Source organism: Sapajus apella, unplaced genomic scaffold (genome assembly GCF_009761245.1).
Source record: "Sapajus apella isolate SASKATOON/1434 unplaced genomic scaffold, GSC_monkey_1.0 scaffold58, whole genome shotgun sequence".
Classification (NCBI taxonomy): domain Eukaryota; kingdom Metazoa; phylum Chordata; class Mammalia; order Primates; family Cebidae; genus Sapajus; species Sapajus apella.
In genome coordinates this window covers 9,153,856-9,180,171 of record NW_022436998.1, presented here as the reverse complement: position 1 = coordinate 9,180,171, position 26,316 = coordinate 9,153,856, and the positions used below count along the sequence as shown (strand labels likewise).

Genomic DNA, 26,316 nt, shown 5'->3' with positions numbered 1-26,316 from the left:
TACATCAAGAAAGAAAATCAGCTATTTTTTTAAGGCAAAGTTAGTAAACTTAAAATGCATCTTGCATACTCTCTGGAGTAATTACTTAGGCATTTTAATTCATTAACTTGATAATTTGCAGGATAGGATATTTACAAAAAAAGTTTACTACAGAATTGATGTAATCATGTCCCAGAAAATTATTTACTCCCATCATCATAATTTTCAGAAATATATGCCTGGAGAAATTTAAATAGCTATAAGAATGCTAGACCTTATATCCAGACCTTATATGCTGATAAACCAATAACTCCATTATCTAAAAAGTGCTGTCACTTGAAAAATATGCAAGTTGACTTGAAAACTGAAATGAGGTCAGTAGTTGCATTTAAACTTCTACCAGTCTTCCTAACTAATTTAAATTATGAATAGTAAAATAAATTGAGAACGTGCAGCCTATTACATTTCAGATAGGAATCTGAGTTTTTTAATAGAAACACAGAATCATAGCCTTTTCAACTGCTTCAGGTCTAGTGTTATTAGGCAATCCTAGGGACTTAGGTTAATGCTACAAATACCTGTTGCAAAAGTGGGAAACTCCTGTCATGTAACACGAGACGAGATGGACCAGCAGCTTTCTAAGGTTGCTGGGTGCCTCATCAAAGTCAGTACTCAACAAACAGTATCCCTTCCCTCTCTTTTCTAAAACGAAAAAGAGACCCCTTTCTCCTTGGTTCAGGCAGGTGCATGTCTTCCAGCAGGTTTCAGCACAGATGGGATGGTTTTCTAACTTCAATAGGATGGCTAGAGCTGAAGCTGGGTCCCTGAGGGCATTTGCTGTCAGGCCAAAGCTGTAGAACCAGGTCTTGTTGGCTCAGAGGGGCTTACGTCTCCCAGGAAGTCCCTGCATAGCCAGGAAAGAAACTATAGAACTACTAGAAGGAAACATTTAGGAAACGCTACAGGATATTGAGCTGTGTCAAGATTTTTTGGGTAAGACCTCCAAAGTACAAGCAACAAAAGCAAATATAGGAAAATGGAATTACAATAAGCTAAAAAGCTTCTGCATAGCAAAGGAAACAATTAACAAAGCGAAGAGACAACTTGCAGAATTGGAGAAAATATTTGCAAACGATCCATCTGACAAGGGATACATTAAAAACTCAAACAGTCGGGCACGGTGACTCACACCTGTAATCCTAGTACTTTGGGAGTCCAAGGCGGGCATATCACTTGAGGTCAGGAGTTCGAGAGCAGCCTGGTCAACATGGTGAAACCGCGTCTCTACTAAAAATATAAAGATTAGCTGGGCATGGTGGTGCGTGCTTGTAATCTCAGCTACTTGGGAGACTGAGGCATGAAAATTGCTTGAACCCAGGAGGCAGAGGATGCAGTGAGCTGAGATCATGCCTGGCATTCCAGCCTGGGTGACAGAGTGAGACTGCATCTCAAAACAAAACAAAGCAAACTCAAACAACTCAATCACTAAAAAGAAATCACTATCATCAAATTTAAAACTGGGTAAAAGACCTGAATAGACATTTCTGGAAAAAAGATCTATAAATGGCAAACAGGTATATTTCAAAAAAAATGCTAAAAATCACTAATTATTGGGGAAATGCAAATTAAAACCAAAAACAGATATCATCTCATTGTAGTTGGAATGGGTATAGAAAGATAGAGAATAATAAATGTTGGAGAGGATGTAAAGAAAGGGATTCTCTTTTATACTGTTGGTGGGAATGTAAATTAGTAGAGCCATTATAGAAGCTTTATGGAGCTTCCTCAAAAACCTAAAAAAAGAACTACTACATGATCTAGCTATCCCGCTGCTGAAAGGAAATCAGTATATGAACGTGATATCTGCACTCCCATGTTTACTGCAGCATTATTCACAATAGTCAAGACACGAAATCACATAAGTGTCTATCAGTGGATAAATGGATAAGGAAAATGTGGGATACGTACAGAGCGGAATCTTAATGGGCCATAACAAAGGATAAAATCTTGTCATTTGAAGCAGTGTAGATGGAATGGAGGTCACTGTGTTAAAAGAAATAAGCACAGCACAAAAAGACAAATGTCACATGTTTCCACTCATATGTGGGAGCTAAACAGGAGGATCTCATGTTGGTTGAAAGTAGAATGGTGGTTACTAGAGGCCTGGAAGGAAAGGAAGGATGGGGAATGAAACATAGTTGGTTAATGGGTCCAAAAATAAAGTTAGTGAGAAGCTATCCGTTCTAGTGTTCAATGGCAGAGTATTTTATAGTTATACAGTTAACAATGACTTATAGTATATTTCAGAATAGCTAGAAGAATTTTAATATTCCCAACACAAATAAAAGATAAACATTTGAGGGGATGGACATCTCAATTACTCTGATTTGATCATTACACATTATAGATGTATATCAAAATATCACATACATCACAAAGATATGTACAACTATGGCATATAAATTATTTTATTTTTAGAGACAGGTCTTGCTTTGTCACCCAGGCTGGAGTGCAGTGATGTGATTATAACTCACTGAAGCCTCAAACTTCTGGGCTCAAGCAATCTCCTGCCTCAGTTTCCTTTGTAGCTGGGACTATAAGCATGTGCCACCAAACCCAGCTAATTTAGAAAATTTTCTTTGTAAAGACAAAGTCTCTAGACCTGTCCTAGCTTCATGCGACCCTCCTGCTTTGGCCTCCCAAAATGCTCGGATTATAGGTAGAGGCCACTGCATCCAGGCTGATGTATCAATTTAGAAAAAAGAAAGAGTATCCTTTTCCAGGAATTGTGAACTTCTTGTAGAATGCAGAAATAGATAAGATTTTAATAATAATTATTATTATAACAACCAACCTAATATTCATGAAGGTCTTACTATGTGTACGACACTGTGCTAACTGCATTAATCTATTGCAGTACTTCCATTTTGCAGATAATAAAAATGAGGTTTAGGGGAGTTAATGAACTTGTTTTTGATTACTTAGTTGGAAGTTTAAAGTTAGAGTCTGAATATAGGTCATCTAATCCTGGAGTTTACACTTTTCATCAGTACTTAACTATTTAATAACTAAATAAGTCTAGTGCTATTTTGAAGCAAAAACAACTTGCCTTGATTTTTGTAATCTAGGCTAATTTTTCCACAATGAAGAGACAAAAAAGAAATTATTTTGTATACTTTTTGAGGAAACACATTACTGTCTTATGCATAAATATATCATATCATAGCAATATTTTATTTGATAATAGGGTGCTCACAAAAAAACTTTTTGAGGTTTGAGTTCCACCTCTGTCAATTTCTAGTGTCTGAGAAAACGGAAGTGGTTTATTGTTGTTTTGTTTTGTTGTTAACATCGCTGAGCATCTATTTTTCAATATGTAAATGAATCTAACAAATGAATACAATAGCAATATAAATGTCTATGATTTAGTTTCCATAAAGATTAAATGAAATAATGTATATAAAGTACTTAGGTCAGTGCCCAGCATATTGTAAGCACTCAATGAATGCTTTCAAATAAAAATTGAACATTAAAATAACAGTGATAATATCCTGTTGCTAGGAAAAGCATAAAGAAAAGTCAACCTTGGTGTGCATGAGCTTTTGAGGAGTAGAAAGAAGGATATTTTTTAAGAAAATTCCATTTAATGTGATTGACAATTCAAGCTAGCAGCACTGTATCTAATTTAATTGACCTTAGCTTTTAAGTAGCTCATCTAAATAAGGGTCTTTCTGTAAAACCTCAGGAGATCCAGCTTTTAAAACATTATATTCTACTAAATAAGATGATGGATATCAAAGACAGCACACTTCTTGGCACATAGGCCTCAGAAAATGCTAGAAAGCATGCTTGTGAAAGGGTACTATTGATTCTATTGCCATTATTATTATCTTGTTCTGCCTGTATCTGTCTTTTCTCTGCTTCTCTGAGGCACTAAAATGAGAGCCTTACAATCGTCCAGGGAAGCAGTCTTTGGACCTGGGAAGGCTGCAGAATCAATTTCAGGGTCAGACAGTTTTGTTTGATTTTTACAATCCAGAGACCCATCTGATGTCAAACTGCAGAAAGCAGCACGTTTCAGATTTACACAAGAGTTAGAGAAAGACTGACTGACTGCATTTTCTCAAGTTGATTCTCAGGATGAGAGATGCACTTTTTCCTTTTTTATACATTGATGCCAAACCTTCTTTTAGTAACATAGAAAAGCATAGCTGTCACTGGCCTCAGGACTGACGACCAAAGTGCAGAGATTCCCTTTTCCCAGCTGAATCATCTCCAGATCAAGAATTACTCAACTGGGAATGGGAAGGTGGAAATTACACAGTTCTGAACTGTCGAATATGGTGGCTTCACATAGCAACTGAGAACTTGAAATGAGGTTAATCTAATTAAAACGTGCTATAAATGCAAAATATATACTGGATGACAAAGACCTTGTGTGAAAAACAGATTTTAATGTGATGCAAGATTTCCTAGGACTCACCATCTGTGGTTTACTAGCATTTATTTTATTTTTTAATTTTTAATTTTTGTGGGTACATATGTATCTATGGGCCACATGAGATATTTTGATACAGGCATCCAATGCATAATAGTCACACCAGAACAAATAGGGTATCCATCACCTCAAGCATTTATCTTTTGTGTTTCATGCAATCCAAATATATTCTGTTAGTTATTTCAAAATGAGTAATTATTTTTTTTCTATAGGTACCATGTCGTGCTAGCAAATACTAGGCCTTATTTATTTTTTCTAACTATTTTTTGTATCCATTAACCATCCCCCCACTGCTACCCTTCCCAGCCTTTGGTAGCCATTATTCTACTCTATGAGTTCAACTTGTTTTAATTTTTAGCTCCCTCAGATAAGTAAGAATGTGTGATGTTTGTCTTTCTATGCCTGGCTTATTTCACTTAACAAAGGTTAGCATTTATATTTTATATTTTTAACTATAATATAATTAGTTTCCTAAGAGTCTAAAAAGGAAGTCATTTCATCTACTTTATAGTTAAGAAGAAGTATGGTTAATAGTTATTGTATGCTTCTTATGTGCCATGTACTGTGCAAAGCATGTTTCATTCATAATTTCATTTAATCTTGCTCTATTAAAAAGTTACACACTTAACTACATTTTATAGATGCTCTAACTGAACCTTGGAGGATTTAAGTAATGTGCTTAAGATTATGCAGCTGAAGCCTAGTTATGTAAAGAAGTCAGTTTGGCTTCAAAGACCACACTAATACTAACTTATTTCTATGGTCTCCCATTGAATCATTTGTGGAAAAGCACTGCGTTGCACCATATACACAAAAAATTGAACAAGATTTTTTTTTAAAATTCCACTAAATCTCTGTGTGGTAAAAGGATATCTTCTTGCAGATAAATAGTTCTGAAGTATCTGACCTTATCTGCTTCCCAGAAAATGTAGTCAAGTTGCAAATAAGGTGCAGCATTTTCTTCTGTTACTGAATAAAACAACTTGGGTCAAATTGTACCTGAAGGTACTTAGAATTCAATTATACTTGATTCTTGGTTAAATCACTTAGGCTAGCAACTGAACTTCTTAAAAGAGTAATTCCCAAGTATTTGAGGATAGAATGCTGAGTTATAAAACGCATTTTGCCTTTTATTATATGTCTTTATGTTTCACATGCACATTGCATTTGTGAGACAGAGCAAGAAAGGACAGAAGTGTTGGTAGGAGAAGAGGCAAGAATCCCAGTCAATGCCCACCCCTTATTTGTTATTGGCTGTTGGGTATTTCCAGTTCATCTTTTTGGATTCGTGTTTATTCTTTTTTGGTGGTTCTGGATTTGCCGGCATGTGCTGCCATAGAGGTACTCGTCTGTCTCAGAACAGATACTTTCAAGCGCACAGGACACACCAAGTGGGAACTGGCCAGCAACTGGGGTAACCCAATTGGGCTGTTCCCTTCTTTGAATACCTGCTTCTGATCAGTTAATTATGTTTCCTAGTTCTGGGGGCAGAATAGTCAGGCAGTTCCCCTGAATGTGGAGTTCCTTAAGCTGGGTAGGCTCCCCAATTTCTCTAGGCTGCAAGATGAGGTTGTTATCCCTAAAGCTGGGTATCTGCAACTTTGTGAACTTCCTAATATCTGGTGGTAGGATTTCAAAATCCTTGTGACTTACATAGCGTGCACACAAGGTGGTAAGGTAGGTGGAGTTTCCAGGAAGAGAATTTTCATTCAAGTTTTACACCAAATCCAGAAGGTCAAGAGCAAGTAGAAAGCAAAATCCTTCAGGCAAAATATTTAGCTCATTCATGCCCAGGTTCACTTGCTTGAGTTTCCGAAGGCTGCTGGTCTGTGTGGGCAGCTCCTCAATCTGACTATGAAGGATGTTGATTACTTCCAAATTCTTCAGTTCTGCTGTGTTTGGTGGCACCAGTGTGAGCTTGTTATGGCTGAGGACCAGTAGTATGGTACAGGATGAGGAAAACGTGTACAGCATGTTAGAGATGGCATAGTCGCCCTATCCACTTCCTGGCTCTTCTCCACAAACTTTTTCAGTCTTGGACATGGTTGCAAAGAGCAGCACCTAACAGCGTGGGTGTGGAATGACAGGCTGTGGCAGGATGCACTTTTATTGTACTTCTGAAGCTATTTACATATATTTGCTAGAAGAACCACCTTTCTTTTTAACTTTGCCTAATGTACAAAGCCATGGTTATTTGAATACTTATTTTATGACAGGGTAGTGATTAGGGAGATGGTCAACACATTTTGGTAGAAGGATGCCTGGGAGATAAATCCCAGACTGAAACCTGAACTGTATCCTCATCTGTATGCTAATTCTGAAAGATGGATATTGTCTAATAACTGAGAGTAAAGAAACTCCTTTTTGTTTGCCAGTTTTATGTGCCTAAAATAGTGACAATAAATTGACAGTAGTCCATAGAGCAGAAAGGAAAGAAAAACAGCAAACAAAGGCCACTACAAACCCAGCAATAGCACAAACTGCGGGCCAAAAATTGCTAACTAGGTAAAAGAATTATGTTCTTGGTTCCTTTCTTCTAAGGCTCTATAAAATAGTTCAAATATGTTGTTTAACTTATCTGTACACTCTTTCTCTGGAGGAACAGAGCTTGGTACAGATTCCCATTCAGCAAGAGAGAAAATGGAAGCAGAAATGAGAGCATTGGCTTGTCCCAAGTCCGTTAACTGGTTTGTAATAGCTGTTCAAAGCACTCAAAATCTCCTTCAAGGGAGTTAAGTGGAAAACTCAGTGAATGCTGAGCTATCTAGGAAGCTTTCAAAGAAGAGAATTCAGAATTCACAGGAATGTGTAAGAAACCAATTTGAGACTGTATATGTTAACAAAATTGTCACAAATTTTCATGGTACATGCTTATAAAAAGCAATGGCAAGGATAATACTATAGTTAGCCAGCAGTTATGCATGAAGTGTTATTATAGAAATCATTTAACTGCCATGGGAAATGTCCTGGCTGAAGACAAAATGAAAGCAAATCAACAATGTAGGACTTCCGTCAACAAATTAAGAGAAGAAATTTAAGCTCAGATTCTAAGCAATTTATTAAGATAGGCTCTAATTTAAAATATGTTAAACTGAGCACAGAGAAGAACTTTTACAAAATACTCAAGAATTTCAACTTATTTAAACATAATATACTCTAGCTGTTCTTCTCTGTTTAGATTTTTATGAAAAAAAAAATCTTCCAATACAAGTAATCTTTAAATCCCCTGATCTTGTGTCGTGATTCCTTGTCCTTGGAATTTCCCTCTGCTTTCCCTACTCTGCATTCATATGCCCCAGATTGTTAATGCCTCACGGGACCCTGCCTCCTCATGGGACTCTACCCCTTTATCAGATCCTCTTCAATATTTCCATAGCATTGAAAGTCTTTACCATATATGAATCTTATTCTTATTTATTCTTAAAAACTATCTATATTGAAAAATGTGTGATATAATGATACTAGTCAATATCATTTGAGTCTTATCAATGATTTGACACTATGTTGTGTTTTACATGTACCATTTTATTTAATTCTTATGATAGTCTATTGAAGTAGGCATATTTATCATTCTTATTTTATCTCTCTAGAAAAGTAAAAGCTTACTAAATCCTTATGACATCCTATCTTTAGAAAGTGAGACTGGAAGAGGACCTTGATTGCCAGGCTAAGAAACATAAATTTCCATATTTTCACACATCAAGCAGATATCTACTGAATGCCTACCATGCCACAGTCTCTGAACAAAAAGCTGAGGACACATAAATAAGTAGAGCGTAATTTCTGTCTCCAAAGAGTTCCCAGCCTAGTGCAGAATTTGGCCAGGGAAACATACAATTGCAATTATTGGATCAAATAAGCTAAAATATAAAGTGTGTAGGAAGTACCACAGCACAGAAGATGAAAGGATTAACTCAGGAGAAGGCTTTGCAGAGGATGTTTGGGCTGGCTTGTGGAATGGTTAGGAAGGAAGAAAAAGAATGGCAGGTACAAACACTTATTACAGGAGAGAATGTGGTTAGACAGGCTAGATCAGTTAGGCTAGAGGAACAGGTGGATCAGGTTTTGGAGACCCTGACATAACCTGGCTAAGTAATGCAGACTTTATTCTATAGGAAATGGAAGGCATTGATAGATTGTTAAGTAACATGTAACTACTGATGAGGAGCATGGTGACAGGAACTGCAATGTGCCAAGTTATCCTTGACTTTCTCTATGCATTTCCCATTATTCATCTTCCTTGTCTTTGAAGTCTGGTCTGTCCTGGTCTCCCTATTACTCTGGACCCTTTACACCTTTACTCTTTATGTTAGTTGCTTCTTTCCCTTTCAACTACTTTAACATGTCAACAATTTATTCTGTTTAGGATTCATTATGTGTATTTAATGTCATTTACACACAGGGAGAGCCAAGTCTGTTTGTGTGTGTGGTAGGAAGAATGAAATGAACTAAGATGAATAAGACAAAGCTCTTGTTATTTAAATAAAATTGGGGGTTACTAATTTTAATCTTAAAATCAGATATTTGTGACTATATTTTTCTCTCTTTAATACTAAATTAGTTTTATGTACATGTGACTCTTGATTGTAAAATATCTGTAGTACGTAGGTTGTAAGAGGGGAAAACCCTCATAAAAATTAAACACATATGCACCATGTATATAAAAAATTCAGCAGTAGTTGGGTATTATAGTTGATGCTTGGAAAAAGTGTAAATTGAATCTGAATCTAACATCTAGTTGGCTAGCAGAATTTCAGTGCCTGTGATACCTGCAGGATAGGTGTAAAGGGGATAAATTAAAGGACCTTTCATACCTATTAAATTACAACTTCTAGGAAAGACACCTACCAACTTACCTGACCATGAGATCATCAGCTCCTTGCAACTGGGCTGCAGATTGTGTGTGGGAAGATTTCTTGGCTATCAGAAAAAGCCAAGAGTTAATTTTACGCACCCAGCTCAAAAGAAGTAACTATCCACTCATTTCTGTGCACAGTCTCAAGCCTCAGTCAGAACAAAAACAACCCATGTCATGAGTTGGTGACTGCTGCTTAAAATTTTCTATAATAGTCTTTGGAAAGAAACTTTGATCTGTAATAATATTTGAAACTAGAGTGTCCTGAATTTTAAGGCATCGGTAATAACACCATTATCACAATTCATTTCTGTCCAAATTTGTCTTAAGAACAAACCATTCCCTACATGACTTAAGAACTCTTCATTCTATCAAGTAGTAATGCCACATATTTATCAGCTTTAATAATATAAACACAGTTTTCATCTGATGATTTATCATAATTATTTCTCTACTTTTTTTGTTCAACCATCAAAGTAGTATCTTCTAAATTAGCTCTGAGATTCTCCATACAAACTTTACCCAAGGGGAAATCTCAGTAAAATTCTTTTTTTTTTTTTTTTTTTTTTTATGGAGTTTTGCTGTTGTTGCCCAGACTGGAGTGCAATGGCATGATCTCGGCTCACCGCAACCTCCGCCTCCTGGGTTCAAGCAATTCTCCTGCCTCAGCCTCCCAAGTAGCTGGGACTACAGGCACGCACCATCATGCCCAGCTAATTTTTGTATTTTTAGTAGAGACGAGGTTTCACCTTGTTGACCAGGATGGTCTCGATCTGTTGGCCAGGATGGTCTCGATCTCTTGACCTCGTGATCCACCCGCCTCGGCCTCCCAAAGTGCTAGGATTATAGGCGTGAGCCACCGCGCCCGGCCAGTAAAATTCTTAAAGATAATTTATCTTAGATTTTCTTGTGTGCCTTCAAAATGAGATAAACTCAAAAGTTCATTGAAAACAGAATGGTTATTTCTACTCCATCCTTCTGTTAGTCAGATTGTAATGGCTCTGGGAATGTTACTGGGTAGTATTTTTATTGATCCTCTTGTCATTAATCTCATCTATCCCTGCCATGAAGGTTAAATCCAATTATAGGAGATTTTGGAAGAGATATTTAAGTGTGATACAAACAGTCTACAAAACTCTGAAGATACAGATTAGATGCAGACAAATGAGTTATCCAAACAGGACCTACTCATCTCTGCATATAATTTTATCACTTCTTCCTCTTGAATGAAATGGTCACTTTTATCTAATTGTGCAGCTTTGTCTCAAATCCCTGTGCATAACTATTTTGATATTTAATTATTTCTAATATCACATATTCATACAAAACCTCTAGGACAGTAGAAATATCATTGAAATTGACCCACGACTGAATTATCTTTGCCATTTATTGGCTACATGGTCTCAGGAAAGTAACTTAGATAATCCACACTGTATTTTCCCACAGGATTGCTTATAAAGATTAAATGGGATAGTCAATGCCTAGGTCAAATTAAAAATATAGTAAGAACTCAATAAATGGTCCTCCTTACCAATAAAGTTCCAGATTAGTATTCAAGATGTCCCGCCTTTCCATAAAAATACTGTGTTCACATATTCCCTCTCTTAAAGTTTCTTTTTTATAACTTTTACACTGAACTTGTCCAAAGCTGGATGTATTTTATTAGAACAACAAATGTCACCTGTTACATTTGCTTATTTGCCCCCATATATTTAGCATAACCAATCACCTCTCACATGAGCAATTACAAAACTCATTACAGTTCTAAAGTCAAGGCCATTAAATTTTTCAATACATTACAATTGTGACTTGCTAGTAAATCAGTGATGACCATATTATCTCATATTATGAAATCTCAAGAAATAAATCAGTTTTTTTGATTACAAAAAGTTCCTTTATTTGGACGTACTATTGAAAGAGCCTGTCAGAATGTTAGGGGCTGAATACTCATTTCTCTTAATTGCTTTGAATAGTAGGACATAGAATGTCATTGCAAACTTTGTTATCTGCTGTGATATAGTTTGAAAATCATATCTTAGCCAAGTTAATATTTGCTTGTTAAATTTTTCTAGTAATTATAGTTGTTTTGGAAAAATGGCATGAGTAGAAACCAACTAAAGGACATAGATGTGAGGCCAATGGAGACATACAGTTTGAATGGCAGAACTTGATGAGGTCCTGCTAGCTGTCTCATGTTGAAAATGTAAATGGCCATTTCCAAGATGGTGTAGTAATGCACATGGAAATTTCACAGGGTCCACAAATTCAGTCTCCTAAGAAAAGCCAATGAGTAGCTCAGAAATAGAATCTCACCTTTCACTTCTATCATTTGTTTTTCTTGGATGAATGCTTACTTTTTTATGATGAATGTTCATAATTCTTTTTAGTTGTCGGTAGTTATCCAAGTTCCCTAAGCAATATATTTAGAAGATGGAAACCAAGGGAGGAGAGTTGAATATTGTAATTGAAACAGCTTGTAGAAGAGTTGATCTGATGTGTATTTCATCATCCACATAATTGTTACTGTATTGCTTGGTAATTAGCTGTGAATGATAAGTGATTCATGTAAATGAGCATATTGCAACTATTACTAATGTAAAAATCTTTTGTAAGACCTTAGAATTTACAAACTGTGTTCACATGCATTATCCCATTTAATTAATTTCACCTTTCTCTCTCTTTTATTTTTTTTCCTGCTGACTCCAACATTTCAGGGGTCAGGTAGCAGAAAAACAGAGCGCATGTGATCATATTACAGAGGGACACTGAGATTCTCAGCATCCCTGAGGGATGTTAGTGGTTTAATAAATATTGAGGGAAGTGTAAAACCTATGCCACCTGCTAAGCCCTGGCTCTACCATGACATTGCTCTGTGACCTTGCATAACATACTTAAGTACAGAAACATGTACATACATATACACAAATATATCTGTGTATTAAGGTTTCTGAATCAGAGTTTTCTTATTTGTAAAAAGAAGGTGAGGAACAACCTGCCATATGTCAATAAAGAATAGACCTCATTACACTTGTTTGTGTCCTTTACCAGTTGCTGCACAGACTGAATAGAGGGGGCTGCTCTTATCCATGAGTTCCACACCCATGGATACATCCAAATGCAAATCAAAACTATTCAGAAAAATTTTCTCATGAAATTCCAAAAACCAAAACTTGAATTTAGCATGTGCCAAATACTACCTTGAATCCATGAGAATGAAGTGGTGTGTAGGCCTTGTGTTTGGTATTATAAGTAATCTAGATATGACTTAAGGTATATAGGAGGATGTGCCCAGATTATATGCAAATATTATGCCATTTTATTTAAGACATTTGAGCAGCTGCAAATTTTGGTATCTGCACTGGGTCCTGGAATCAATCCCCTGTGGATACCAAGGGACAACTGTATATGTAATAAGGCTACATACTACAAAAGTCAGAATCAAGAAGCATTTGTTCTATTTCCTTTCCATCTCAGTCTTTATAGGAAAAAGAACACTCCTTTCTCATGCTGAAAGGTCCAAAAAAGTTACTCTGATTGTTCCTGGTTCATGCCTTTGAGAAATCAGGACAGATAATGAGGTCTAATCCTTCTGACATAGGGCAGGCTGGGCTTTACCCTTACAATTCATCCATAAAAACAAGTAAAATAAGATGGAATAGACTCTGAATAGGAAGAAAGAGTGGGAAAGGAAGGGTAGAACTGTTTCTTTTTCATTACTTATCCAGAAAGAGGAAAAGATGTTCTGAAGCCAGAATCCAGTAACCTCACCTCTCTATTATAGGTTCAATCTGACACAGGTTTTCAGGTTTGGCCCCGCTTCCCAAGCATTATTTAGGTTTAGACTTTGCCCAAGACTCCACAAATTAAAATTTAATCCAGAATATCAGTTATGAGGAAGAATGTTCTATATGACTCAAAAACAATTCTACATACACATACCCTATACACACACACACACACACACACACACAGCAACTTAATGGGAATTGTGTTTGTCTCTAAATATCTTTATCAATGTGGAATAATGATATCAGCCCATGTCACAAGATTATGACAAAACTAAACTGAGATAATGAAACATTACAATTACCAACTGCTACAGGAATGCTGTTAGATAATATTACCCATAAATTAAACTTCACCATATGGCCTCCAGATTAGTTCCATAGTGAAAAACTTGGCAATATGTCCTACCAAAGAGTAAGTTTTACAGTGAGAATAAAATTGTGTACCCCACTATTTGGGGACTGTAAATGGTCTATTGGTGAAGGTTAATTCATCAGCTATTAGTCTATAAATAAGTTAAGGTGTATGTTTATATAAACACTAAAACACACACACACATATCCATCTGAATGCTGCCTATGTTTGTTTACATATTTCTCTACATCATTGTAATTCTAATATGGTCCTTCAGACATGTTCAGAACCAGCTGTTTCTATCATCCTTTCTCACTCACCCCTACCTCATTTGGCACAAAATGTTATACCTCATCTCAGAGTGCACATTAATCAGATTTACAGTCTTCATATAATGATCATTCCCACAAATTAGGACTTCTGGGTCACCCTGACAATGGGTTGTCTGCCTTTCATTCTGGGGCTGCTTGTCATAGCTCAGTTTTCCTTAGAAGTTACAGTTCTGCCACAACTATTAACTCCGACACTTTTGTAAAATGATGTGGAGTCAGAGTTTTGTCGTTTTCATTTTCCAGCTATTTTTATATTCCATTATAGATACCAATGAACGACCATATTCAAGAAAGATAAGGGAATACCTAGAACTAGGTCCTGAGCACAGGAGAATGGGTCCACTCAGGTTGTTGCAAAGAGACCTAGAAGATATCAGGAAAGGCCAGGTGCAGTGGCTCATGCTTGTAATCCCAGCACTTTGGGAGGCTGAGGCAGGTGGATCACTTGAGATTGGGAGTTTGAGATCAGCCTGACCAACATGAAGAAACCCCATCTCCACTAGAAATACAAAATTAGCCAGGCATGGTGGCGTATTCCTGTAATCCCACCTACTAGGGAGGCTGAGGCAGGAGAACCACTTCAACTTGGGGATCGAAGGTTGCAGTGAGCTGAGATTGTGCCATTGCACTCCAGGCTGGGCAACAAGAGCTAAATTCTGTCTGAAAAAAAAAATACCAGGAAGAAGGCCTACAGGTGTGATGCTCCCCCTAAGTCCTTCTTTCCATGGTGTGTTTACTTTTCAGAAGAATCTCTGTTGGATTCCAAGTGTTTTGCTGTGGGCAGATGATCATTTTCTCCTTGTCTAATGACATGGAAATCAGAACAAGGCAACACAGATGGTGAAATAAAAAGATAAAGCAAATTTCGTTGGTTGAACCCAAATTTTGTAATGCTACAGATTTATGAACACTTTTGGTCAAGCAGCCATTCATTGTGATTCATGGAGATCTAAGGTACCAGTCCTCAAATGCCAAACTTATATGTCTTTCACAAAGTGGGCCAGTGAATACTTCACCTGTTATGCACAACTGTCAAGTGACTGCCAATGTTCCCTGGGGACAAGTCAGTTAGTAATATGAGACAATGAATGAAAGAAACAGTTACACTGAATGGCTCCATGTAACTGAACACACCATCTAAATGCTAACAGGCATATTGAGGAGGTGACCTTATTTAGCAAATATTTTTTGAGAACTCATGGCACTGAAGGATACAAGGATGGAAATGAGACAAATTCTGGTTTCTGGAACCTTACAGTTGAGCACAGACAATCAAACTTGCACATAAATAATCACAAACCAAGGCAGTAGGTAACAAACACTCTCATGAGAGATATAGAATGGCTAAGAATTGAAAAGAGGGAGGATCTTTTTAATGTTCAAATATTTTAAGAAAGGCCTCATGGAGGAGGTGCCTTTTGACTTGACCCTGAGAAAAGCTTACCATATGAAAAAGTGCTGTACACATTCCTCATTCCCTTTTTCTGCACCTATAATGACCTTTTCTCAGATATACATTCTGCTCCTTCTGGTCCAAGATTTTCTGCAGTCTAAAAACAGCCTTCTTGACCCAACCTAACCTAACACCTATACCTGAGGGAAGCCATTTGTGACTCCAAAACTAAATCTGATCACCTTGCTAACATAACAGTGTGCACCTCTTTCCCAGCACCAACCATGATGTGCAATTTTGCAATATTAAAAGGTCATTTGGTGATCTTTTAATATTAAGAACTGCCTCCCCACTTAGATGGCAAGTTTCATAAGGAGGACACCTTGTCTCGTTTGTTCAATGTTGTATTCTTATAACTAGTTGAAAACACCCATAGAAGGTGTTTCTTGGCCATGTGTCTTAGTGAGTGGCATAAAAAAAAAACTATACAGATAAGAAACACTGAAGGATAAATGGGAAATGGTTACATAGTAGCAAAAAAATTAAATATAGGTAGAATAGTAAGAAGTCAGCCAGGTGTAAGAGGCCACACCATTGAATGTGAATTTTTACTTATCATTCCATGAAATCTTCCTGAATCTCAACAGTCAGGACACATCCCTCCTTCCAAGTACTTTCAGCCTTTGCTATGGAATGACTTCTGTTAACCTTGTTCCTCATTAAACTGTGAGGACAGAAAAACTTATTCATGTTTATATCCTCCACAGCCCAGAGCACAATGTTCATAATAAGTTCTTTTTTTTTTTAAAGTGTGTATTGAAGTTACTTTGCTCAATAGGACATGAAGATATTTGAGCAGGTGAGAGCTGTGTTCCAAATGATACTGCAGGAAATATTTTTTAAGGTATAAATTTAAGGAGTACAAGTACAATTTTGTATATAGATATATTGTGTACTGGCGAAGTCTGGCCTTTTAGAGTATCCATCACCTGAATAATGCAAATTATTCCCATTAGGTAATTTCTCAACATCCACATCCCATTCGACTCCCTCACCTTTCAGTCTCCAAGGTCTATCATTCTATACTCAATGCCCATGCACATACATTATTTACTCCCCACTAGTAAGTGAGAACACATAGTACTTTTATGTTTCTGAGTTGTTTCACTTAAGACAATGGTCTCCAGTTCCATCCACGTAGTTGCAAAAGACATGATTTCATTCTTTTCTATGACCGAACAGTATTCCATTGTACATATGTATACCATATTTTCTTTATCCAATCATCTGTTGATGGACAGTTAGGTTGATTCCATATCTTTGCTATTATGAACAATGCTGTAATAAACATACAAATGCAGGTATCTTTTTGATATAACATTTTTTTTTCCTTTGGGCAGATACCCAGTAGTAGTATTCCTGGATTGAATAGTAGTTCTATTTGTAGTTATTTGAGAAGTCTCCATACTGTTTTCCATGGTGGTTGTACTAATTTATATTCTTACCAATTGTGTATAAGTGTTCCATTTTCTCTGCATCCTCATCAACATCTGTTATTTCTTGTATTTTTAGTAATAGCTACCCTGACTGGTATAAGATGCTATCTCATTGTGGTTTTAACTTGCACTTCTCTGATGATTAGTGATGTTAAGTATTTTTCATATGCTTGCTGGCCATTTGTATATCTTCTTTGAAAAAAGTTCATATTCATGTCCTTTGCCCACTTTTTAATGGGATTATTTTTGTTGTTCTTGCTGTCATTGAGTTGTAGGAATTCCTTGTAAATTCTAGATATTAGTTTTCTGTGGGATGCACAGTTGCAAGTATTTTCTCCTATTCCGTAGGCTGTCTGTTCACTCTGTTGATTATTTAATCCAATAGGGGTTTATAAAAGAGATTGGGATTTGAAAGACGTTTGTGTTGGTTACTAAGCTACTGCCTCTTAGCTCTAAACCCATCCTTCTGTCCTTTGTTTTCTGATGCAAACCACATGGTTCAGTAAACTACATTTGTTGATTTTGACCAACAGGAAGACTGTTCCTATCTGCCAGAGGAGCCCAGGGGGGAGGCAAGGAGGCAAGAGGAGGGAGAAGGAACTTAACTCCTTCCTGCTTGGCTGTCCTTTTTGATTGCATGACCCCAGGACTACAACTTCACCTGGGCAGCAGCAGTAGGTTCCACTTTTCAGCCTTCTCTCCCCTCCCAGGACCAGCCTCATCATACCCTCAGCACCAGCACCAGCACCAGTTGGTGATCCCCATCCTCAAAGGTCTCAGCTCCTTGCAAAAGTCTGATAATATCCCCTCCTCAGAAGACTGGATTTCAGCTCAGTGAGATCTCGTCTGAGCTTGCAAGTCCTAAAACTCCTACTTTTTCCCTTAAATTTACCCTAAATGTGCAATTGCTTCTTGCAGTTATTGGATCTGTGTTACTCTAGTTTTATTTTTCCAGCACCTCTCCTCAACCTGTTTGAACAATTTCTATATTAAATCATTTCTGATAAAATATCTCACATTATCTAGTTTCCTGACCACACACTGACTACTGATTGTTAGGGACCAGTGAGAGGGCTAATATAATAGCCTTGCTATTACCTTGCTCAGGGAAAAGGCAATAAGTCCCTGAAATCAAGAGATGAGAATAAGAATGAAAAGATATTAACAATAACATCAGCTAGTGCTTACTGAGCAATAGGTCCATGTGCTTTGTATGAAATATGTAATTTAATCACTGCAAAATCCCTATGAAGTAGTTAGTATCTATAGGCCTATTAACATACAGGGAAACTGAAATATGAAGAAGTTAAGTGGCTTGTACAGGATTACCAGAGAGTAAATAGTGAAACAGGCAAAGACCTGTTTCTATCTAAGCAAAAAGTCAACCTTTTAAGCACCTTGTACTTACCCAGCTTCCCTGCCACCACAATTACTCACAGAAATTACAAGCAATCTATATTAAAAAAAAATGTAACAAAGCTTAAAAATAGTACAGTAGTACAAGGGAAAGGAATTCATTTTGAAAAGGTCTGAGATGTAGCAAAGCTCCATGGGAAAAGTTAGCACATAAATATTTAATATACCCTAGGTACTTGAATTCCCAGTTGTTGTTTTCATTTTCTTATTTGGATTTCAAATTACTTTCCTTTGATTTAAGAGGGAAATAAACTAAAAGGTGGAGCTCAATTGACATAATCTACATTTGTGTTTACTGAATGCTTGAATTTTGACAACTGAAAACCTAGTGGAACAAAGTGAGATGAAATAGACTTTCTCACGGAACCTCTTCTTTCTTTGGGACTATGTTACTCTTCTTATAATACACAAAAAATCACGTTCTTAAAATTATTTAGAGTACCTCAAAAGTATGACATAAAACTTTATAAAAGATGGGAAAATGTAAATAATACAGAACATATTTCAGTCTGTGGTGTTTTATGTTCATCAGAGCTATTCCAAAAATTAACTGTCATAGAGTACATAGAATATTTCGTTTAATATCTATTGCCTCTACTCAGGACAGCCTCTATTTTATGTATTTAAATAAAAGGTAAAGTAAACTTAGAGACCAGGAGCTCAAAAATAAACATGAACTTCAGGAAAATGCAAGATACATGTGAAATATTTAAGCACCATTCTACTAGAAGAATGTTGTAAGTTGCACACTGCCTTCCCAGCTTTTCACCACCATCATCAGAAATAAGGGAAAGAGAGTCAATTTAAAAAGTGCTTAGTAGCAAATGCTCTGGAGAAGATCATCTTGGGGTCAAATCCTGGTGCCACCATTGATTGCACTACCTTGGGCAAGTTACTGAACCTCCACGGTCTTCTCAGCTTCTTTTTCTACAAAATTAAGGTAATAATATACTTTCCTCTATTGAAAAGTTGAGCACAGTATCTGGAACATGCTAAACACTCAACAAATGTTAACTCTCATTTTACCTGGAAAACATAAAGTATAAGGGGATTGTGTGTATGCATGTGCATAAATGTGTCTGTGTATTCATTATGCATTATGTTAATAAGATGTATAAATATATCAACACTGTGTAATGATAAATTATGATTAAGTATCAAATTCTTATGCAAACTGCAAGTTTGTTGACATTTCTCTAACTCAAGAAGGGAGCAACTAATACTCAGAGTACAGGAGAAATAGTCTGCTTCCCATTTTCACACTTCTGAAGTGTGTAATGTAGCTGGTGGAGGATGGTACTGTAGGCAAAACAACCCCTGACTGGGAGCCAGAAGACTCTATGATCTCAAACAAATCCCTTTGACCTTTCTAAGTCAAAATTTCTTCACTGGAAAAGATGGAGATATTCTCAACTTCCTTAGAGGAGTTTTGAGGGATTCAGTAAAATCACGTAACATTTGGCAATGTAAGTTCATGAACTTTGCAAAATACTATGTAAGCTTCTTTCATAATTTCTGCTAATATTGTCTTCAGTGGGATCAGTTGGTCATGAATACTGCCTCCTTAGAGAAGAATGATGAGGCTAAGCCTTCTTTACTAGATGTTGTATATGGACAGCAAAGCACAACCTCTTTCCTGGACAGCTGAATTAATCCAGACATTGAAAATGTACTCTTGAGTGAGAGAAAGCCTATTAGCACCTCTCATAGGAAAAGGCATTTTTATTGACATGTTTATTTTCTCTGCCTCACCTCTAACATACACATATCAACTATGGAAAGTCCCAGAACTACACAGGGGTACAGCCAAGACCATATTGGGTAAAAGTCGGACTTTATATGGAAAGTTGAAGAGGAAAACATGCATATGAATTTCAAACAGGTAATTTTCAAGCCCAAATCTCGCTCTTGAATTCTGAGGATATACAACTTGCCATTCTCTCCTATAAAACTGAAATTTCAAAAAGAAATCCCAAATGTAAGTCAACTATGAAATTTGGGTATAAATGCCATATTCTGCCTGCAATATATTCTCTAAGCCTAACCAGTATAATGCAGTGAAAAGAAAGTAGACTTTGACTCAGGCCAAACTTAATTTCAATCCAGGTTCTGTTACTGTGAGGTCTTAAATAAGTCACTAAATCATCCTTGTTGTAGCATTGTCTTCAATAAAATATTGATCATATGATGTCTACTTTCCAGAGCTATTCCAAGAATTAACTGTCATAAGGTACACAGAATATTTGGTTTAGTGTCTGTTGCCTCCAGTCAGGACTGCCTCCAAGAAGTGATGACCTGAGGCTTCCAACAGCCAGACAGAAAGTGAACATATTCAACCTCTTATTCCTCTGTGGTGTCTGATAGTTATTTTGATTACAAAAGCCCTGTATATCAGGAATGTGATATTAATTCATAATTTATGTGCTTAGCAAGTCAAATTCTTTAGGAAGAAAATGATATTTTTATTCAGAGAAACATAAAACAATGAAAATGTTATAATTTTGCACAGTCAAAACAGTTGCTCCAGAAAGCCGAAGCAGAGAAAAAAGGAATCCTATTTTGGTGTTCATATGGCTATAAGGAAGATGCTGAAATCAGCACATTCTCCTGAGTGCATGGACCACTCAAGGTACAGAACATTCTGTTCATGCTGCCCTGAAGCTAATTGAAAGTCTTCTGCAAGCTAAACAGGTCTTAGAAAGGTTTTTTTGCTGTTGTTGTTGTTTGTTTTTTGTTTTTAGGATTTTTCTGGAAAAAATTTGTTTACTTATTTGGAGAGAGGCACTCTTTCCAGTAACGTGGTCTCTTGTAAATCAGCCCTTTATCAATTGCATCTACTGGTCAACCCCAACAACTTTCTGTGCAGGAAGCCAACATAAAGGAAAGTAAGTAAGTCGAGCCAAAAAAGTATATAAATAATTCAAGGGCATTTCTGAAAATGCATGAAGCAGAATAGGAGGCCTATCCTGTAAGGTTACTATTCTATTCTAAAATATAAATCTTGAGTATGGGAGAAGAGTGCCATTGTGCTCTGAAACTCTACTCTTGGCAGAATTAGGGTAGTAGTCCCATAGCTATTGCTCTCAAATTGAAGGGCTACCTTTCCAGGGGTGAGTGCTCCCATAAGTTGCAAGCTCAATCCTCTGACTCACTACATCCCCAGACCTTCAATGAGTCTCTGTCAAATAGATTATGCCTAACTCACAAGTGACCGGTTGATCAAAGCTGCTGAATGCACCATGACAAAGTCTTCATTCTGTACCAGCACATAGAAAGAATGGCCTTGCAGATTTTAGCCCTGGGTTTATGTAGTAGCTCTGCTCCCTCTACCCCTTACAAGTAATGTGATGTAAGGAAGTGACAAACTTCTGGTTCTTCATCTGTAAGATACTTAAAGTGTGTCTCTGGGTCTTATCAGAAAGTCCAATCCCTGATATATGAGTGAAATAGATTTTACATTATCCTTTGGTATTCAACTTAATTATTACACCAATTGTTCACATGTTTTATCCTTAGAGATATTTGTATTCTATTTAATGTTTTCAAATTGATTATTTGATATTATATCACTATATAATATTTACTATATAGAGGTTTCCTTTTGCTCTATATGTATTTTTTCTAACTTATTTTCAAGTGCTTACACTGATTTTTTTTTATTAGTATATTCCTCTTAATGTTTTTCTTCCAAAGAAAATTCTGATTTGGACCACTGAAACCCCATGATCATTTGCCATGTTTTAAAATATTTTGGCCGGGCACAGTGGCTCATGCCTATAATCCCAGCACTTTGGGAGGCAGAGGCGAGTAAATCACCTGAGGTCAGGAATTTGAGAAGAGACTGGCCAACATGATGAAACCCCATTTCTACTAAAAATACAAAAATTAGCCAGGCATGGTGGAGGGTGCCTGCAATCCCAGCTACTTAGGAGGCTGAGGCAGGAGAATTGCTTGAACCTGGAAGACTGAGATTGTAGTGGGCCAAGATTGCACCATTGCACTCCAGCCTGGGTGACAGAGCCAGACTGTGTCTCAAAAATAAACAAACAAACAAATAAAATATTTTGGATATAGTTTTTCTTTTAAAATTGAACAATAATTTGTGGTATCTTAAATAGAATTAAATATTAAAAATGTGTCTTATTTAGTGTTTCTGTTAGAAAAATGCAATAACACTAGAGACAAAAAATTAAATTTAATATTATTATCTTATCCAGAAAGAAAGAATGTATTTATACTTTCACTATTTATATTTAAAAGCAAATAAGCACTTTCATGCCCTGTAAGATGAGAATTGTTAAATATATACAGCAAAGCCTTCTAGGCAGTAATTGTTAATCACTGAGTTGAAAGAGTGAAAGAGGCTATCAGTTTTCCAACAAGCAGAGACCAGGCATTTCTACCAAATAAGTCATGGTTTTGGCAGATGTCACTGACAGCTCACACAGGAGGGTCACCTTAAACTGAATAGGCCTGTTTGATCTCCTAGTTGGTGACTCATCTCATAGCCATTGATTGCTGCGAAGACTATCGGTGAATATTAAACTCTCAGAAAATTTTGAGATTTAAATAAAGTGGCAGTGCCATGCAAAATATATTGTATTATTCATACTCTTAAAAATTAAAGTGAACATTGCACTAAAACTTGGGAAGTCCTTGAGAGAAGAGACGAGAGGAGGATATATCTTCCTAAAATTTTAATGTTGGACAGAAAATTGCATTTTGTTAATATCTTACATTTATGTCCCTTACGGAATAGCTTTCTCTGGGTACATTCTTGACTGTCCAACATTTGCAAACAAAACAGTCTGAACCAGTTTTCAAGACACAGTTGAAATAGCATCCATTCTCTGGGGCTTGCTTTTTCCCTTCTTTCCCTGATTAGAATTAATCTCTCTATCCTATAAAGGGCCAACATACTTTTGCAAGAAGCTCCACCACACAGGCTGTGAGACCTTGGGGGAAATACCTAATGTCTCTGAACTTTAACTGTAAAATAGGGTTTCAAGTTCCCTGTTTTTAAAAGGAGGGTAATAATAACCTTCTTTATAGACTTATTATAAAAATTAAATGAGGTTATATTTATAACAGATGATCCATAATCACTTCCTGCTTGGAAGGGAGCCTGCCCATTGTGCGTGCTGGATAGGTATTTGTTAAATAATTAAATAAAGTACATCTCAAATGTTACTCACTGTCTTTACCCTCTCTTGCAGCCTGGAAGCTTTTCCCAGGTAAAGACAATGTCTTCAAACCCCCATATTTAGTAAACTATTCCTGGTTTTGGTAGAAGTTATAAATACTTGCCCATAAACAAAACAAAGTGATCTCCAGGTTTTGCTACAAATTAATCATTTAAAAAGATTGACCTGAAAGAACTAACATTGAAGATATTCATATTGTTCATACTTTCCTAGGCCATTATTAGGTCTCAACTACATCATCAGTGTTTATGACACACCAAAGGCACTTAATAAACAGGTACCAACTGAATAAAATCTAGTCAGCCAAATAACTCTTTTTTTTTTTTTTTGAGACAGAGTCTTGCTCTGTCTCCAGGTGCCAGGCTGGAGTGCAGTGGTGTGATCTCGGCTCACTGCAACCTCCACCTCCCGGGTTCAAGCAATTCTCCTGCCTCAGCCTCCCGAGTAGCTGAGACTACAGGCACACACCACCACTCCCAGCTAATTTTCGTATTTTTAGTAGAGATGGGGTTTCACCATGTTGGCCAGGATGGTCTCGATCTCTTGACCTCATGATGTGCCCACCTTGGTCTCCCAAAGTGCTGGGATTACAGGCGTGAGCCACTGCACCTGGCCCCCAATAACTCTTTATCTCAAATTATTAAAATGACTAATATTTTACTGGATATAATTCTGTTTCTACATACTAAAAATGTTTGTTAAGTAGATGTTACATACAATTTGAATGAAAGTTTTTAAACGTCTCTGGAAGACATGTTTACCATAATGTCCTATATTAATTAACTTACCAGTTACTCAACAGGTGTCAATTAAATGTCTAGTAGTGTTTCTTAATATGCTAATGGCAGAGTACATTTAAAAAGAAGTATAACTTACATCCTCAGCAAATTTACAGATTAGATGGAACAAGGACATAGCTAATACTGTGGTTCCAAACTGTTTGATCAGCACTCTGAGAGAAATAGCTTGAGAGAGATCAGAGTTAAGTTAAGGTCACGTCTAGAAGAGGCTGATGGATGGGAAGAATTCACACGGATGACACATGAGAAGAGAAACCAGTGACACACTCATCCTGATACCCGACGGCTCACAGTGCTTTGCTCATACTCATCACAGTAAACTGAACAGAACTCCTATGACTGCAAAACCAGCAGCCAGGAAGCCAAACCTGCAATGTCCAGTGGCAATGGGGGAGACTCAGGAGACAGGATCAGTCAGAACAGAGCTTCTTAGGGGAAAGTGGTCCCCACACTAGTGATTCAGCTCACATGCCCAGACTGTCTGGCCAGGTTGCCTTCCACTGTCTGCCACCCCTCACCTTGCTCTATGACTGCGCCCTGACCTATTCCCAATCCTTTGGTCTTTTTTGGATAGATTACTGTGCATTTCTGTTGCTCCATTTGACTTAAACATCAGTTTCCAAATAAAATATAAACTAATTCTCTGCACACTTTGAAGTGGCTCACTCAAGGCTGTAATTTTTTTAAATTGATATTTCTCAGAGGATTTTGTGTATTTTTTCCCCTTCTTCAGAAACAATTAGGTGAGTTATATCAAACAGGTCTAAAAGAAGGTAGGTTTCTTTCAGGCATTTGCTTTTTCCCCTCTCATTCCCCAAACATTTCATTACTATTTCATCCCTTCTGAGCATAGCCAGAAACTTGGCCTCCTTTGACTCCCAAACATACCAAGTTATTAAAAATACCCTTCAGCCAATATTAAGGAAGGGTCAGTGAAATGAACTCAACAGGGGGCTTAAGCAGAGCACAATGATTTCTTTGACTTAGAGCAGGAAATGAATGATGATAATTTTGGATGGCCAGTTTCTTTCACTAATCTGTTGCTGGACTCTATTGGACATGAATGTTTCTCCTTGTCAGATTTCCTAATATTTCTCCATTTTGCTGTCACCAAGACATGAGAGTTAGCTGGAATGACAAGAGCTTATCTCACTCAAAAAAAAAAAAAAGTCAACATTCTACAGAAAGTTATGAAGGTTTATACAGAAAAAGAAAGGCAGACACACTATTTTCAGGCTGCTGCTAATTGAGTCTTATTTGGATTGGAGCCTTCTGAAACGAATCCACACATCAGGAATGGGTAAGCTAACAGGGAGGAGACAGCTGCTGAATATAATTCTGGAGACAGCAGCCCTGCTGCTTAGATCTGGGATAACATAGAGGTTCAGTGTGTAATTGACCATGGAACAAGAAGAACATTGTTTTGTAAAAGAAGGTACTTTTGCTCGGGTCCACAGAAACAGTTATAGTTCTTAACTCTACGGGAGAACTATGTTTAGCTGTGGCTTTTAGATTTAACTTTGCAAATTTGTATTTGCTGCAAAAGTAAACCACACTCAAGAGTAAAGCAAAATTCATCAGTAAGGCTATAATTTTGCAGAGAGAAATAAGAAGGGTGTATAAAATTTTAATCAGAACTCAGCATCCCGGCAAAGAGTTTCTTAATCAAAACAAAAGAGAACAAATTGTTAAATATAATAATCCACTGACATTCACATGGAAGTATGTCCCACAACTTTCATAAATCCCAAATTTATGATACCACTATAGTATACTATTACTTGACAAGAAGTAGATGTGAATAACTCACAGGGATTACTGTGTATGACACAGAAAACCAAAGAGAAGAAAAGCTGCATGGACACCAGCTGCTCTGACTGTGTGCACAGGGCTCATTCACCAATACACAATTCAAATTCAGGTCTCAGCAAAATAACTTGTCATAAACCATGATCCTCTATAAGGTCATCTTCAAATAGACAAAATAGTGACATTTAATTCATAAAGACAAGGTTCTACTCTCTTGCTGAGCAAGTAAGCCAATCAACTGTGGGGTAGTTTCATCAACTTTGGAAAAAAGGCAATTTTCTTTCAAGATCTGACACCCTTCATACCCTCTGCCTAAAATTCCAGATGGTAGGTGTAGGTGGTAGAAATGTTAGGTTGAGCAGAATGATAGTACCTAAAGAGGAATGAATAGTAC

The 26,316-nt window shown here is 36.9% G+C and overlaps 1 protein-coding gene and 1 long non-coding RNA gene across 3 annotated transcripts in view; one reads left to right on the top strand and one right to left on the bottom strand.

Annotated features, from left to right (window-relative positions):
* Window positions 1-26,316, bottom strand: part of PRKG1 (protein kinase cGMP-dependent 1) — a 1,332,247-nt gene that overhangs the window by 990,274 nt on the left and 315,657 nt on the right. The window lies entirely within an intron of this gene.
* Window positions 13,547-24,198, top strand: LOC116528448. Its single transcript, XR_004259030.1, has 3 exons — window positions 13,547-13,558; window positions 18,184-18,187; window positions 24,116-24,198. It is a non-coding gene; the product is annotated as an uncharacterized LOC116528448 (long non-coding RNA).